This window comes from Puma concolor, chromosome C2 (assembly GCF_028749965.1).
Source record: "Puma concolor isolate L17-30 chromosome C2, mPumCon1.1.hap2, whole genome shotgun sequence".
In the NCBI taxonomy this organism is placed as follows: Eukaryota; Metazoa; Chordata; class Mammalia; order Carnivora; family Felidae; genus Puma; species Puma concolor.
This window is the reverse complement of record NC_141675.1, coordinates 32,826,449-32,842,763: the sequence shown is the minus strand read 5'-3', so window position 1 is coordinate 32,842,763 and position 16,315 is coordinate 32,826,449. Positions and strand designations below refer to the sequence as shown.

At 36.9% G+C, this 16,315-nt stretch overlaps 1 protein-coding gene across 4 annotated transcripts in view; it reads right to left on the bottom strand.

Moving 5' to 3' along the window:
- Positions 1-16,315, bottom strand: part of NCK1 (NCK adaptor protein 1) — a 78,314-nt gene that overhangs the window by 20,772 nt on the left and 41,227 nt on the right. The gene's annotated exons all lie outside the window — the stretch shown is intronic.

Here is a 16,315-nt window from a genome sequence, read left to right as displayed (position 1 = left end):
CCATATTCTCTGACAACCATAACAAAAAGAGCTTTTTAAAAACCTCCTGTTTGGCGGGAACCCTCTTCCACTGTTGGTGGGAATGCAAATTGGTGCAGCCGCTCTGGAAAGCAGTGTGGAGGTTCCTCAGAAAATTAAAAATAGACCTACCCTATGACCCAGCAATAGCACTGCTAGGAATTTACCCAAGGGATACAGGAGTACTGATGCATAGGGGCGCACTTGTACCCCAATGTTTACAGCAGCACTCTCAACAATAGCCAAATTATGGAAAGAGCCTAAATGTCCATCAACTGATGAATGGATAAAGAAATTGTGGTTTATATACACAATGGAATACTACGTGGCAATGAGAAAGAATGAAATATGGCCTTTTGTAGCAACGTGGATGGAACTGGAGAGTGTGATGCTAAGTGAAATAAGCCATACAGACAAAGACAGATACCATATGGTTTCACTCTTATGTGGATCCTGAGAAACTTAAGAGAAACCCATGGGGGAGGGGAAGGAAAAAAAAAAAAAAAGAGGTTAGAGTGGGAGAGAGCCAAAGCATAAGAGACTGTTAAAAACTGAGAACAAACTGAGGGTTGATGGGGTGTGGGAGGGAGGGGAGGGTGGGTGATGGGTATTGAGGAGGGCACCTTTTGGGATGAGCACTGGGTGTTGTATGGAAACCAATCTGACAATAAATTTCATATATTGAAAATAAATAAATAAATAAATAAATAAATAAATAAATAAATAAATAAATAAATAAAGCTAAAAAAATAAAAAATAAAATAAAAACCTCCTGTTTGGAAACTTCTAAAACTTTATGAGTCAAAGAAGAAATTATAATAGAATTGTGAAAATATTTAGAGAAGTAAAGTAATAAAAAGACTATATAGCCAATCTGTGGGATGCAGCAAAAGGACTATATATAGAGAAATCCTAGTTGTAAATAGTTACATCAGAAAAATCAGAAAATCTTAAATTAATGAACTGAGCATCTGTCTTAAGCAGTTAGAAAAGTAAAATATAAAGTAGAAAAAAATGAAGTAATACAAATAAAAGTAGAATTTAATGAAACAGAAAACAATGATATTGGAGAAAGGCTCAATAGAATACAAAGGTAGTTCTTTGCCATGACTAAAAATGGACATAGTTTGGCAAGACTGATAAATGAATAAAGGAAAAACATACCCAAATACCAAGAATGAAAAGGGAGTCCTAATTATGGATGCTTCAGACATTCAAAACACCTGGCAATACTATAAGCAACTTTATTAATAAATCTGAAAACTAAAATGTGCAAATTTATAGAAAAATAAAAACTAAAAAGGTACTAGCATTCAATCTTAGTCATTAAGAAACCTTCCCATAATGAACATCCTGATGTTCATTAAAACCACACAGTTTTATAGGCAAGTTCTATTAAAATACAAGGAATTGTAATTCCAATTTACACAAACTCTTTCAGAAAAAAGAAAGGAAATTTACAAGTCTAACTCACTCTTGAACTTACTAGTTCAGCTCCCTACTTTCTTCAGAGAGATCATCATACATAAAAAGCTATCTCTGGCTTAGCAAGCAAATAAATTCACCTTTTGGGTTTGGATATTGAATAGCATTCTCCTTTCTCAACAATGAAGCAAGTTGTTCAATGTTCTCAAAGAAATGCATTTTAATCTAGAACTCAACATTCACTAGCATTCAAGTGTAGATAGTTTTGTGTTTATAAGGCAGATACTTTTTGGGGGCAATGCAAGGCCTCAAAACCTACCATATATTCTTTGGAAAGAATGACTCAAGTATGTAAAGCAGTGAAATAACTAATAATGCTAAAATAAGAGGATGATGTAGTATTAAAAAAAACAATGAACAGGGAGAAATCAGAAAAATCAATTTGTATTCCTGCAACTTTTCTGTATGTAATTACTTCACTTCCAAATAAGTTACAACCAAGTCTAAGTAATTACTAGCACATGATGCAAAAATAAACAGCAATGAGTGATAAATTTTCTGAGGCAATAAAAAGCAGAGGATTTTTTTTTTTTTTCGGGCATACTTAAGCACTGACTCTGATTCCTTCCCTGTGGGAACCTGCATGTGCGCACACGCGCGCGCACACACACACATACACACACCCTTATAATTAATCTATAAATTTAATGAAATTTAATTGTAGGTCCCAGTGGAATTTATTTTGAAATGTGACAAACCAAGTTTAAAATTTACTTAGAAGAGTAATCATATAAAACCGGCAAATGATATTTTATTAAATTTAAGATTTGGTATGATGGCGCTGTAGGTTGTATACCCAGAACTTTCTCATTTCCTCACAATATCTCAATTATCCTTCTAATTGTCACCTCACTATTATTGTTTTAGCCATGCAATTGGGGAGGACTGACTCTAGCTTCAAAGCTGTATTTGGGTTAATCAAAGTCATTGCTTCCCATCAAAAGGATAATAATAAGGGAATTCTATAAACACTCCACACACATAAATTTGACAACTTGGAGGAAATGGACCAATTCTTCAAAAAATACAAATTATCAAAACACACTCATTATGAACTATATAATTTGAATAGCCCCATAACTATTCAGGAAATTAAATTCATAATATAAAAACTTTACCCCCCAAAAGAAATCTTCAGGTCCAGATGACTTCACTCAAGAAATCTACCAACTATTTAAAAAACTTACACCAGTTCTACATTATGTCTTCTAGGAAATAGTAGAGGGAGAAATATTTCCCAATTTACCTTTGAAGTTGGTATTACCCTGATGTCAAAACTGGACAACAACAGTATGAAAAAATGACCAACCAATATCCCTCATTAATATAGATGCAAATATCCTTAAAAAATATATAAGCAAGTGGAATTCAGCAGTATATAAAAAGAATTAATATGCCATGAGCCAGTAGGGTTTTTTCCAGGGATACAAAGCTGGTTCAATATTCAAATATTAAACAGTATAATTCACATTAACGAGCCAAGAAAAATCATATGAGCATATTACTCAATGCAGAAAAAGCATCTGACAAATTCAATACCCATGATAAAAGTTCTCAGAAAAACAGAAATAGAAGGGAACTTCCTCAACTTGATAAATGGGATCTACAAAAAACCTACAGCTAACAACATACTTAATGGTTAAAGACAGATACCTTCCTCCTACAATCAAGAACAAGGTAAAGATACCCACTCTCACTACTCTTAATCAACAAAGTGTTGCAAGTTTTAGCCAGTTCAGCAAGGCAAGTAAAGGATATAAACAACACACAGATCAGAAAAGAAGAAATAAAACTCTCCTTATCTGCAGAGGACATGACTGATAACACAGATTCTAAAAAAGCTACCAAAAAAACCCCAAAAAAACAAAAACAAAAAAACTCCATCCCAGTACTAACTAGTGAATTCAGCAAGGTCACAGGACACAATATCAACATGCAAAAATCAACTATATTTCTATATTCTATGAAGGAACAAATTAAAAATGCAATACCATTGGGGCGCCTGGGTGGCTCAGTCAGTTGAGCTTCAGATTTCGGCTCAGGTCATGATCTCACGGTCTGTGAGTTTGAGCCCCGCGTTGGGCTCTGTGCTGACAGCTCAGAGCCTGAAGCCTGCTTCAGATTCTGTCTCCCCCTCTCTCTCTGACCCTGCCCCATTCATGCTCTGTCTCTGTCTCAAAAATAAATAAACATTAAAAAAAATTTTTTTTAATGTGATACCATTTATAATTACTAAAAATGGGAAAAAATGAAAGCGGTACAAAGCTAATAAAACATGAAGGAGACTATATGTTGAAAACTACAAAATGCAGATGAAAGAAATTAAAGAAAATCTAAAAGTGTTTCTGAAATGGAAGACACAGAGTAAGGACACTAATTTTTCCCAAATTGATACACAGGTTTACATAATTCTTATCAAAGTCCCAGCAAAATTTTTTTGCTTATATACACAGTATTATTCTATAATTTGGATGGAAGGGCAAAATAACTAGAATAAGCTAAAACATTTCTTTAAGTCAATATAAAATGATTTGGGGAAACTTATTATATAGATATAATAGTCAAGTTGTATAATATCAGCAAAGAAATAGACACGTATAACAATGGAAAAGAGAGCCCAGAAACAGACCCATAACAAATATGCCCAACTGGATTTTGATCAGGTATAAAAAGTAATTCACTGGCTGGGGAATGGGGTTTTCTCAACAAATGTTGCTAAAGCAAAAGGACATTAATAGCCACCACCCAACCCCTGGCAAAAAAGTACAACACCTAATCTCACATCTTATACAAACACTAACTCAAAATGAATGACAACCTTAGATGTAAAACTATGAAATTTTAAGAAAAATATATCAGGATACAGAGCTAGGCAAAGAGTTCTTAGACTTGACACCACAAGCAAGATCCACAGAAGGAAAAACTCAATAATAGAAAAACAGAGGTAGAAAATGAACAAAAGACATGAAGAGACATTCACTGAAAAAGATGTATAGATGGCAAATAAGGACATAAAAAGATGTTCATCATCATTAGCTCTTAAGAAAATGCAAATTAAAACCACATTGAAATGTCACACACACCTACCAGAATGGCTAAATTAGAACAGTAACAATACCAAATGTTGATAAAGATATGTTGAAACTGAATCACTCATACACTGCTGATGAGAATATGTTAAATGATATAGATGCTCTGAAAAACAGCTTGGCAGCTTCTTGTAGAATAAAACATGCAACTACCACACAACCAAGCAACTGTACTCCAGGGCATTTATCCCAAAGAAATGAAGTCTTACATTCACACAAAAACTTTTACCTAAATACAAAACAACTTTATTTGTAATAGCCCCAAATGGTAAACCACTCAGATGTCCTTCAACAAGAGAATGGTTAAATAAACTGTGGTACATTCCATACCATGGAATATAATTCAGCAATAAAAAGGGGAAAAAAATAACTGATATATGCAATAACCTGAATGTAACTCCAGGGAATTATGCTGAGTGACCAAAAAAAACCCCAAATTAACAAAAACCAAAACCCAAAAAACACCAATCCCAAAGTTACACACTGTGTAACTCCACTTATAGGATATTCTTGAAATGACAAATCTATAGCAATGGTGAAGAGATTAATGATTGCCTAGGGTTAAGAAGGGAATGGGAATTGGGAGGGAAGTGGGGGTGGTTTTAAAAGAGCAACATCAGGGATTCTTGTGATGAAAATGTGTATCTTGACTATATAAATATTCATATCTTGAATGTTATACTGTACTATACTTTTGCCAGATGTCACCATTGGGAGAAAGTAAGTAAAGGAGACACTGGATCTCTCAGTAAGTTGTAAGATTTCTTATGACTGCATATGGATCTATAATTATCTCAAAATTAAAAGTTAAAAATAAAATACATTGATTAGAGACAAAAAAGCAAAACAAAAAATATAGAAATAATATTTTCACACTCCCGATGTAAGGAAGTCTTTTATTACCATGATTCCAGTATTAGAAACTACAAAATGAAATTTAAACTTTTTTACAGCAAAGGACAGTACCTACTGCTGCTGTAACAGATTATCACAAACTTAGTGACTTAAATTACCTTACAGCTCTGGAGGTCAGAAATATGAAATGGGTCTTATGAGCTAAAATCAAAGTGTCAGCAGAGTTGTGTTCTTTCTGGTGGCTGCAGGGGAAAATCTACTCCTTGCCATTTCCAGCTCCTAGAAGCTGCCTGCATTCCTTGGCTCATGACTGCACCACTCTGATCTTTAGTGTGATCCTCACATCTATTTTGCTCACTTTAACCTTTCTGCCTCCCTCTCATAAAGACCTTTATAATATACAGTGGCCCCATAAAGGTAATCCAAAATAATCTCCCCATCTCAAAATCCTTAACATATGCAAAGTCTCTTTAACTATACAAGGTGACATATTCGCAGGTTCTGGACATTAGAATGTGTACATCTTTCAGGAACCTTTATTCTACCTACCACCAACATCAAAAAACAAAGTTAAGAAACTAAGCTTAAAAACTGGCAAAGAACAGGGGCGCCTGGGTGGCTCAGTTGGTTAAGCATCTGACTTCAGCTCAGGTCATGATCTCACAGTTTGTGAGTTCGAGCCCCGCGTCAGGCTCTGAGCTGTCAGCACAGAGCCTGAAGCCTACTTTGGATTCTGTGTTTCCCTCTCTCTGCCCCTGCTCCTCCACCACTCATACTCTGTCTCTCTCTCTCAAAAATAAACAATTTTTTTTTTAATTGGCAAAGAACAAAAAAGTAATTATGGAAAAGAAAGGAGTCAAAAAGTACTGTAAAAGATCCACTTGAATGTCCTTATATAAAGAAATGAAAACTAAAATTGAGGCATTAGTCTTTACCTATCAGAGTAACAGAAAATAGAAAATAGCCCAAGTTTATTCAAAGCTCCCCTGAATGTACAAAATATGCCTTCTACTACTTACTGGAATTGTAACTAAAAATTGATATAAATTGATATTTATATCAATAAAAATTGATATAAATGCATAAAAATACAGAAGATTGCAAATACAATAAACTATATTGAAATTCAGCTATCAACATATTTTTTTAAAACTTGTGCCGTTAAAAATATGTGCTTCTTTATTAAGTTTAAAAGCACCTCCAACAATTCTTTCATTTCATTCAGTTTTGCTAAGTGTATTTAAATTAAAAAAAAAAATTTATAGTTGGTTTGAACCAGGATCTAAACTAAGTCTGTATACTGCACTTTGGTTAATGTTTTAAATCTCCTTAATCTATACAACACGTTCTCTTTCCCCACTATTTTCATGCCATTTATTTGTTGAAGAACCTGGCTTCATTTGTTCTAGAGCACTTCCCACATTGTGGATTTGACTGAGGTGCATCCTCATGGTGTTCCTTTATCTTCCCTATCTCCTATAAATTGGTAATTTTATATAGAGGCTTTACTCCCCTGACCCACCCCAGGTTCTATTATTGTTTTTGTAGGAATACTTCAGAGATACTCATGTGTACTTATTGGCATAAAACTGGAGGCACCCTATATCTGGTTGATGTTTAAAATGAATGGTGGATTCATAATATCAAACTGGTTCACCTATCATCAAGCTCCCCATCAAACCTTCACCTAATGGTTTTATCAGCCATTGATGATCACTGCCCAGATCTACTATCTCCAAAATGATGATTTGCTAGCTCAACCTGCTTTAGGAAACTGTGAATGTTTTACTAAGAACATTTATGATTACGCTAATACACAGACCCTAACAGGAAAGACAGAATATATGCTTCTGTGTGGTTAGAACACCAACTGGATATAGCAGGAATATCTGCCCTTTGTCTTTGACATAAATCTTTCCAGTCATGTATCTTTTTAACTTGGTTATTACATTTTAGGTACAAAAGTTTTCAAGAAAAACTTCACAATAATTGTCAAAATTTTAAATGCACATTTCTTTGAATCAGCAACCTACATACTACAGGAAAAAATAATGCAAGTATTTAAAGTTATGTAGAATGTTTGCTGTTTCACTGCTATGAAAAATAAGGAATGAAATGTACACCAAGGGGCACCTGGCTGGCTTAGTCAGAAAAGCATGCAACTCTGGATCCTGGAATTGTAAATTTGAGCCTCACGTTATGTGTAGAGATTGCTTAAGGATAAAATCTTTAGGGGAGCCTGGCTGGCTCAGTTGGTTGGGTATCTGACTTCGGCTCAGGTCATGATCTCACAGTCCTTGAGTTCGAGCCCCGCGTGGGGTGGTGCTGACAGGTCTGAGTCTGGAGCCTGCTTCAGATTCTGTCTCCCTCTCTCTCTGCCCCTCCCCCACTCACGCTCTCTCAAAAACATATAAAAACATTTTAAAAAATTAAAATAAAACAAAACCTTAAAAAAAAAAAAAAGAAATGCACACCAAGAGTGTCTAAATTATAAAGTACTGGTATGGTAAAATGGCCAATAAATATTAAGTAAAAATGCAAATTCCAAAATAAGAGGATTATAATTCTACTTTGAAAAAAATTCCAATTACAGATGTTTGTATAGGCATTAAAAAGTTCTGGGAGGGGGAGGCCTGGATGCCCTTAGTCAGTTGAGCATTTTGGCTCAGGTCATGATCTCGCTGTTTGTAAATTTGAGCCCTACATCGGGCTCTCTGCTGTCAGTTTAGAGCCTGTTCCAGATCCTCCATCCCCTCTCTCTGCCCCTCCCCTGCTCATGAGCCTGTGTGCTCTCTCTCTTCCTCTCTCTCTCTCAAAAATAAACAAAAAACAAAAGTTCTGGGAGGATATATTGCAAGCTGTAAAAGTGATAGCCTCAATCAGTGAGTGGTAAGGTGGGTAAAACTTAGTCCGTACGCCACAGATCTGTGTGGTTTGAATACATATTACTTTATTTTTTCATGTTTTATTTATTTTTAAAGGAGAGAGTGCAAGCGGGGGAGGGGCAGAGAGAGATGGGGACAGAGGATCCAAAACAGGCTCTGTGCTGACAGCAGCAAGCCTGATGTGGGGCTCAAACTCTCAAGCCGTGAGATTATGACCTGAACCAAAGTCGGAGGCTCAACCAACTGAGCCACCCAGGCACTCCTACTTTATTTATTTATTTTTTAATGTACTATAAAAGATAAAACTAATGGAAAACTAGCTAATAGGAACTGGCAGCCAAAATACAAAGTAGGGGTGAGGAAAATTGGGAAAAGTATGACAGAAAAAGAAATGTAAGAGAAATAAGGGTATGAAGTAAATTTGCTTTGTAGTAGAACCACAACTAACACCTAAATAATTATAACATAAAGCAAAATAAAACAAAAACAAAAAAAGAAAACAGACAAAAACAAACAAAAAAACACTAATAAGTTAAATTTCCTCTGAAGATCATTTCTTCAGTTAGGTAAGAGTTAATTTGAATTTAGAATCCAGGGGCGCCTGGGTGGCGCAGTCGGTTAAGCGTCCGACTTCAGCCAGGTCACGATCTCGCGGTCCGTGAGTTCGAGCCCCGCGTCAGGCTCTGGGCTGATGGCTCAGAGCCTGGAGCCTGTTTCCGATTCTGTGTCTCCCTCTCTCTCTGCCCCTCCCCCGTTCATGCTCTGTTTCTCTCTGTCCCAAAAATAAATAAATGTTGAAAAAATTAAAAAAAAAAAAAAAAATAGAATCCAGACAGTAGGAAAAACGATGTATCTTTAAATATGACAAAACATCGGGACAGCTATTGAGGCCAACTGAAAAAGCAAAGTAATGCTTCCTATCTCATGTGTACCCTGAGGCATAAACTAAGAGTAGAATGGGTAGAAACATTTGCACTATATTAACAGCCATTTCTCTCTTGATCTCTTTTAGCCAAGCTTAGTTCAAATCATATAAATTGAATATAATGTGAAAACAGGGAGTAAATTCACAAACCACATTTACCAAACTAAATGTTTCACTGGAGAAGAGGCTGTTTCTCAATTAGAGGCCTTTCGTGGGGCACCTGAAGTTGGCTTGGGCACTAACTCTTATTAATTTCGGCTCAGGGCATCGGCTCACAGTTCATGGGATCCAGCCCTGTGTCAGGCTCTGTGCTGACAATGCAGAGCCTGTGTGGGATTCTCTTTCTGCCCCTCCCCTGCTCACATGTGCTCTCTCAAAATAAATAAATAAACTTAAAAAAAAAATAGTAGGAGTACCTGGGTGGTTCAGTCGGTTGAGCATCCGTCTTTGGCTCAGATCATGATCTCGCTGTCCGTGAGTTCAAGTCCCACATTGGGCTCTGTGCTGACAGCTTAGAGCCTGGAGCTTGTTTCAGATTCTGTGTCTCCCTCTCTCTCTCTGTCCCTCCCCCACTCATGCTCTGTCTCTCTCTCTCTCTCTCTCTCTCTCTCTCTCTCTCTCTCTGTTAAAAATAAACATTAGGGGCGCCTGGGTGGCGCAGTCGGTTAAGCGTCCGACTTCAGCCAGGTCACGATCTAGCGGTCCGTGAGTTCGAGCCCCGCGTCAGGCTCTGGGCTGATGGCTCAGAGCCTGGAGCCTGTTTCCGATTCTGTGTCTCCCTCTCTCTCTGCCCCTCCCCCGTTCATGCTCTGTCTCTCTCTGTCCCAAAAATAAATAAACGTTGAAAAAAAAATTAAAAAAAAAATAAATAAACATTAAAAAAAAATTTTTTAGGTAAATACGTGGGTGAATATAGTAAGATTATTTTTTATCTTCTAAATTCTTTAAAACATGCATAGCTCTTGAGAAGGAATATTATAATACCATCATGGGGGTTCATATGTATAATTCATATGATAATTATTATATACAGTGGGAAGGGCAACGGGACCTATTTGGTTGTAAGGTCTTATGGTCTTTTTTTTTTCCCCCCAGGGAACATTTTGCTTTTTATTTTTATTTTTTTTCAATATATGAAATTTATTGTCAAATTGGTTTCCATACAACACCCAGTGCTCATCCCAAAAGATGCCCTCCTCAATACCCATCACCCAGTAAGGTCTTATGTTCTATTTGAAGTGGTAAAATATAAATTCTAGATATAATATGAAAAGTCAAGTATACATAGAATATTATAATCTTTAGGGCAATCACTAAAAAAATTGGACAAAGATATAACCAAAAACCAATAGATACAATAAAATGGATACTAAGAAAGTATTCAAATAATCCAAAAGAAGACAAGAAAAACCTCCACAGTAAACAAATAATTAAACACAAATATATCAATAATTACACTAAATGGTATTACACTAATTAAAAGACAGAGAGGTAGTTAGATTCAATTAATAAAAGACTATTAGAACCCCATTTTAAATATGATAGCATAAAAGTAAAAGATCATGCAAACAGGAATCAAAAGAAAGGTAAAGCTGCTATATAAATATCTGACAAAGTAGATTTCTGAACAAGAAAAATTACTGGGTATAGAAACAAGAGATAATGAGAAAAAGGTCAATTCACCAAAATGACACAACAATTTTAAATGTATATATACTTAACAGAGTTGCAAAATACATAAAGCAAAAATTATTAAAACTGAAAGAAGTAAACAAATCCACTATTCTTGGAAACTACAACTACTCTCAGTAATTCACGGAACATGTATAAAAGCAGCAAAAAAAAAAAAAAAAAAAAAAAAGATTTAAACAATATCAACAAAGAGAATCTAACTGACTTACATAACACTATACTTAACAGCAACATAAACATCTTTTCAAGGGCACATGGAATATTCACCAAGACAGATCATATTCTGGACACTAAAATAAACCTTAATGATTGTAAAAAGAATTGATATTGTACAGCATACATTCTATGACCATGACAGAATTAAACTAGAAACCAGTGACAGAAAGATAACTGGAAAATCTCTAAGTATTTGGAAATTAAACACTACACTTCTAAACAATTCATGTTATCAAAGAGGAAAACTCAAAGGAAATTAGTAAATATTTTGAAATAAAACTGAAAACACAACATATAAAAATTTTTTAGATGCAGCTAATAAAGTACTTACAAAGAAAGTTATAGTATTGTCATTAATAAAATGTTAGAAAACAAGTCCCAAATCAATAATGTAAGTTTCTGCCTTAAAAAACTAGAAAAAGAGCATGTTAAACCCAGAGGAAACAAAAGGACATAATAAAGACCAGAAATCAGTGAGACTGAAATAGAAACTAGAGAAAAACCATTGAAACCAAAAGATGTTCTCTGAAAACATCAACAAAATTGATAACTCTCTAGCAAGAATGACCAAAAAGACAAATTACCAATGTAATGAAATATAAATGAAAGAAACCTAAAACTAAAAACATAATGAAATACTGTTGCTATGGTCTGAATGTTTGTGTCTCCCCAAAATTAATGTTGAAATCTTAACCTCCATAAGGTGATAGTTACTATGAAGCACGGCCTTTGGGAGGTGATTAGGCCCTAAGGATAGAGCTCTCACGAATGGGATTAGTACTTTTATTAAAGAAATCCAATACAACTCCCTAAACCCCTTCTACCATGTGAGGATACAAGAAGCTTGCAACGTGGAGGAGGGACTCACCTGACCATGCTGGCACCCTGATCTCAGACTTCCAGCTTCCAGACCTGCAAGCAGTAAGTTTCTGCTGTTTATAAGCCACCCGGCCTACCGTATTTTGTTATTATCAGCCCAAACATAATGATACAGAAACTGGTACCAAGAATTGAGGGTACAGGGGCGCCTGGGTGGCGCAGTCGGTTAAGCGTCCGACTTCAGCCAGGTCACGATCTAGCGGTCCGTGAGTTCGAGCCCCGCGTCAGGCTCTGGGCTGATGGCTCAGAGCCTGGAGCCTGTTTCCGATTCTGTGTCTCCCTCTCTCTCTGCCCCTCCCCCGTTCATGCTCTGTCTCTTTCTGTCCCAAAAATAAATAAACGTTGAAAAAAAAAAAATTAAAAAAAAAAAAAAAGAATTGAGGGTACAGCTGTAACAAATACTTAAAGATGTGGGAGTGGCTTTCAAACTGGATAATGGACAGAATCTGGAAGTACAGGCTAGAAAAATTCTACATTGCCATGAACAAACCATTAAGGGTAAATTCTTCTGAAGGCTCAGAAGTGGGAGACATGCAGGGAAAGCCTCAATCCTTTTAAGAGAATCCCTAAGTGGTCATGAACAGAATGCTGACTGAAATACAGTGTTAAAAAAGAGACAACGGGGGCACCTGGGTGGCTCAGTTGGTTGAGCATCTGACTTCAGCTCAGGTTATGATCTCACAGTTCATGAGTTCAAGCCCCGCGTCGAGCTCTGTGCTGACAGCTCAGAGCCTAGAGCCTGCTTCGGATTCTGTGTCTCCCTCCCTCTGCCCCTTCCCAGCTCATGCTCTGTCTCTCAAAAAAGAATAAACATTAAAAAAAAAAAAAAAAAAAAGAGGGAGACAACAGACCGAAAATGGAGTCCCTCATACTAAGCCCCTTGTCAGAAAACTAAGACTCAATACCTAGCATAATTGCAGTTTCAGTCTCTCCCAGAAATGTAACCTTTAACCAGTCGATCTGAAATTACCTGGTCAGCACCAGTGAGGTACCTTCCATCCTTCCATCCTCCACCCTACCCAGCACCTTTCCATCCTCCACAGGAAGGTGGCCTCTTTGCTAGAAACGTCCTTTTCCTGCCTTTCTCTACCAATAAAAGGCTTTAATTTTGTACAGCTCTTTGGAGTTCCTTTCTATCTGCTAGATGAGATGCTGCCCAATTCATGCATCATCAAATAAAGTCAGTAAGATCTTTACATTTACCCGTCGAATTTGTTTTTTTAACAACAGTAAAGGCCAATCTGTAACATCTCAGACAGAAATAAAGTAAATGTTATTGGAAACTGGAGGAAAGGTGATCTTTGTTAGAAGATGGTAAGGCGCTTGGCTGAACTGTATTCACATCCTAGTGTTTTGTGGAAGGGTAGAACTTGTGAGGATGAAACTGGCTATGTGACTGAGGCCATTTCTATGCAAAGTGTTGAAATTGTGGCTTGGTTTCACTTGAGTGCTTACAGTAAAACATGAGAAGAAAAATATCTTAAAGATATAATTGCTAATCAAAAGGGAAGTTAATTTAAAAGGTAGAAATTCTCAGTCTGCTGTACTGCCAAAAAAAAAAAAAAAAGAGAGAGAACGAACGAGAGAGAGAAAACACATTCAGAACAGAACACTACAAGTGTGGCAAGAGATTCTTTGATAGGGATTTGTAAAGGTGTGAACATGGGATTCAATGAGCCACCCCAGCAGGAAATAGCCAATATGAACTGGAAGGAGACAAAGATGAAAAAAGACTGTCAGTGTTCTTAGATTTAATAGGATGCGACATACAGATATGCCACTGCAAATGTGAGATACTCTTCAAGACAAGGGAAGAAGGACCCAAAAGGTGATTCAGAGATCATTAAGGCCACCTCCCCCATCTCAAAAAAGAAGGCCATTACCTGGGTTTCAACAGGCTGGAAGACTGCCAGCCCGAAGTCATGGAGGCCAGGCCAGTAGAGCCATTGGCATGTTATTCCTTAAGGAGCACTGTGCCTCAGGCTGTGCCCAGAAAAGCCATGGACAAAAATATTTAAAAATTTAACATTTTTAGTGGTGAAAATATTTGAACAGATACTTCACCAAAGAAGACAGAGGTTTCCCCCACTACCTGAAAGTACAGCATTCCTATGAAACCTTTCACAAGCAAAAATGACATACAATGTATCCCCTTCTTTCTGAAAGTTCAAGTCACACCATTTTGCTTTTACTAAAGAATATCTCACGTACTAAGCACCTGTTTTTGCCAACCGAAAGAAATCCAAAGAGGATTTTCGCTTTCACAATAAGTCATTACCATACTGATGTAGGTCTTTAAGTGGCATAATGTGAACTTTTGGAAAGAGGGGATAATGTACAAGGATGACATATAAACTCATATGAAGATCCTCTGCATCATTAGTCATTACAGAAATGCAAATTAAAACCACAAAATGATATCATGACACAGCAAATTAAATGGCTTAAAAAGGGAGGTAATAGGAAAGGAAGAGAGGGGAAGGGAAGGAGGGGACATACAGAAGGAGAGGGGGGAGGGGAGGGGAGGGAAGGGGAGGGGAGGGGAGGGGAGGGGAGGGGAGGGGAGGGGAGGGGAGAGGAGAGGAGAGGAGAGGAGAGGAGAGGAGAGGAGAGGAGAGGAGACGAGACGAGACGAGACGAGACGAGACGAGACGAGACGAGACACGACACAACAGTACCAGGTGTCAATAAGGATGCAGAGCAATGGGAACTCACACATTGCGCTTGTGGGGATGCAAAACAGTATAGCCACCTAAAGGGTAACAGTTTGGCAGCTTCTTATAAAGTTAAACATAGATTAACCATATACAATGTCCTTGAAACAGACTCAAAAGGCTACGTATGACATCCTGGACTACAAAAAGTGAGGGGGTGGGGCGCCTGGGTGGCTCAGTCGGTTAAGCTTCTGACTTCAGCTCAGGTCATGATCTCACGGTTCCTGGGTTCAGGCCCCGCACTGAACAAGGCTTTGTGCTGACAATTCAGAGCCTGGAGCCTGCTTCAGATTCTGTGTCTCCCTCTTTCTCTGCCCCTCCCCTGTTCGGTCTCTGTCTCTCAAAAATAAATGTTAAAAAAATTTTTAAATATATTAACAAAAAAAAGCATGAGGGGGTGAAAAACTGTTCTGTATTTAGATTGTGGCAGTGATTATATAACTGCGTCAAATCTCAACCACACTCTAAAAAGTGTGAATCTTCCTGAATGTAAACTAAAATATTTGGCAGAAAATATTCACTGCTCAGTCTGATACTTTAAATGGGCTTGTTTATATTCACATATGATTCTGTATCATCATGCAATATACATTCACTAAGTTTTGCAGCTTCAAATGTTGACATTTTATTATAAAATATCATTGCATTCATACAGCCTCTAGAATCTCCAGAGTAAAAATGGAAATTAACATCTCTGTATAATGAAAATAGTCTGGTCTTGTAGACTCTTTAAAAGGTATGTTAAGGGGCGCCTGGGTGGCGCAGTCGGTTAAGCGTCCGACTTCAGCCAGGTCACGATCTCGCGGTCCGTGAGTTTGAGCCCCACATCAGGCTCTGGGCTGATGGCTCAGAGCCTGGAGCCTGTTTCCGATTCTGTGTCTCCCTCTCTCTCTGCCCCTCCCCCGTTCATGCTCTCTCTCTCTGTCCCAAAAATAAATAAACGTTGAAAAAAAAAAAATTTTTAAAAAAATAAAAAATAAAAAAAAAATAAAAGGTATGTTAGGAACCTCTAGAGAATTGCTAATCTAAATATAGTAATAATAACATCAGGCCAAACACCTAAAAATATATTCTTCCCCAACCTACTTTTATATTTTATACATTTACTGGGTATATTTATATATTAATGACACTAAGTCTGTCAAATCATGTTACCAATCATATTGTGTGTGATATGTAAACTATGAGGAAGAGTACAGTTTGCTATGTATATAGCCCATGATAAATATGACCATTTTTGGCAAGGCAATTGTTACATTCTGAGGAGAAGTATGGAATTAGCAAGTGATAGAAAAAAATTCTAAAAAGAAATCTCTCATGCTAATACAAATGCAATTTTAGACTCTCTTATAGTTAAACACATAACTTGACAATTTCCTGTTTCTGATAAAAATCAGCAGAGTGACAATACCCAAGTGACTAACTCCGGAAGTTTGGTTGGGTTACAGATCTTTCAGTAAACAATGAAGGGGGAAAAAAAAATCCCCAAATACCTAACTTCAATATGCTGTAAGTAATGCAAAAAGACAAAGCAATTCATAAAATGATTTTATTCTA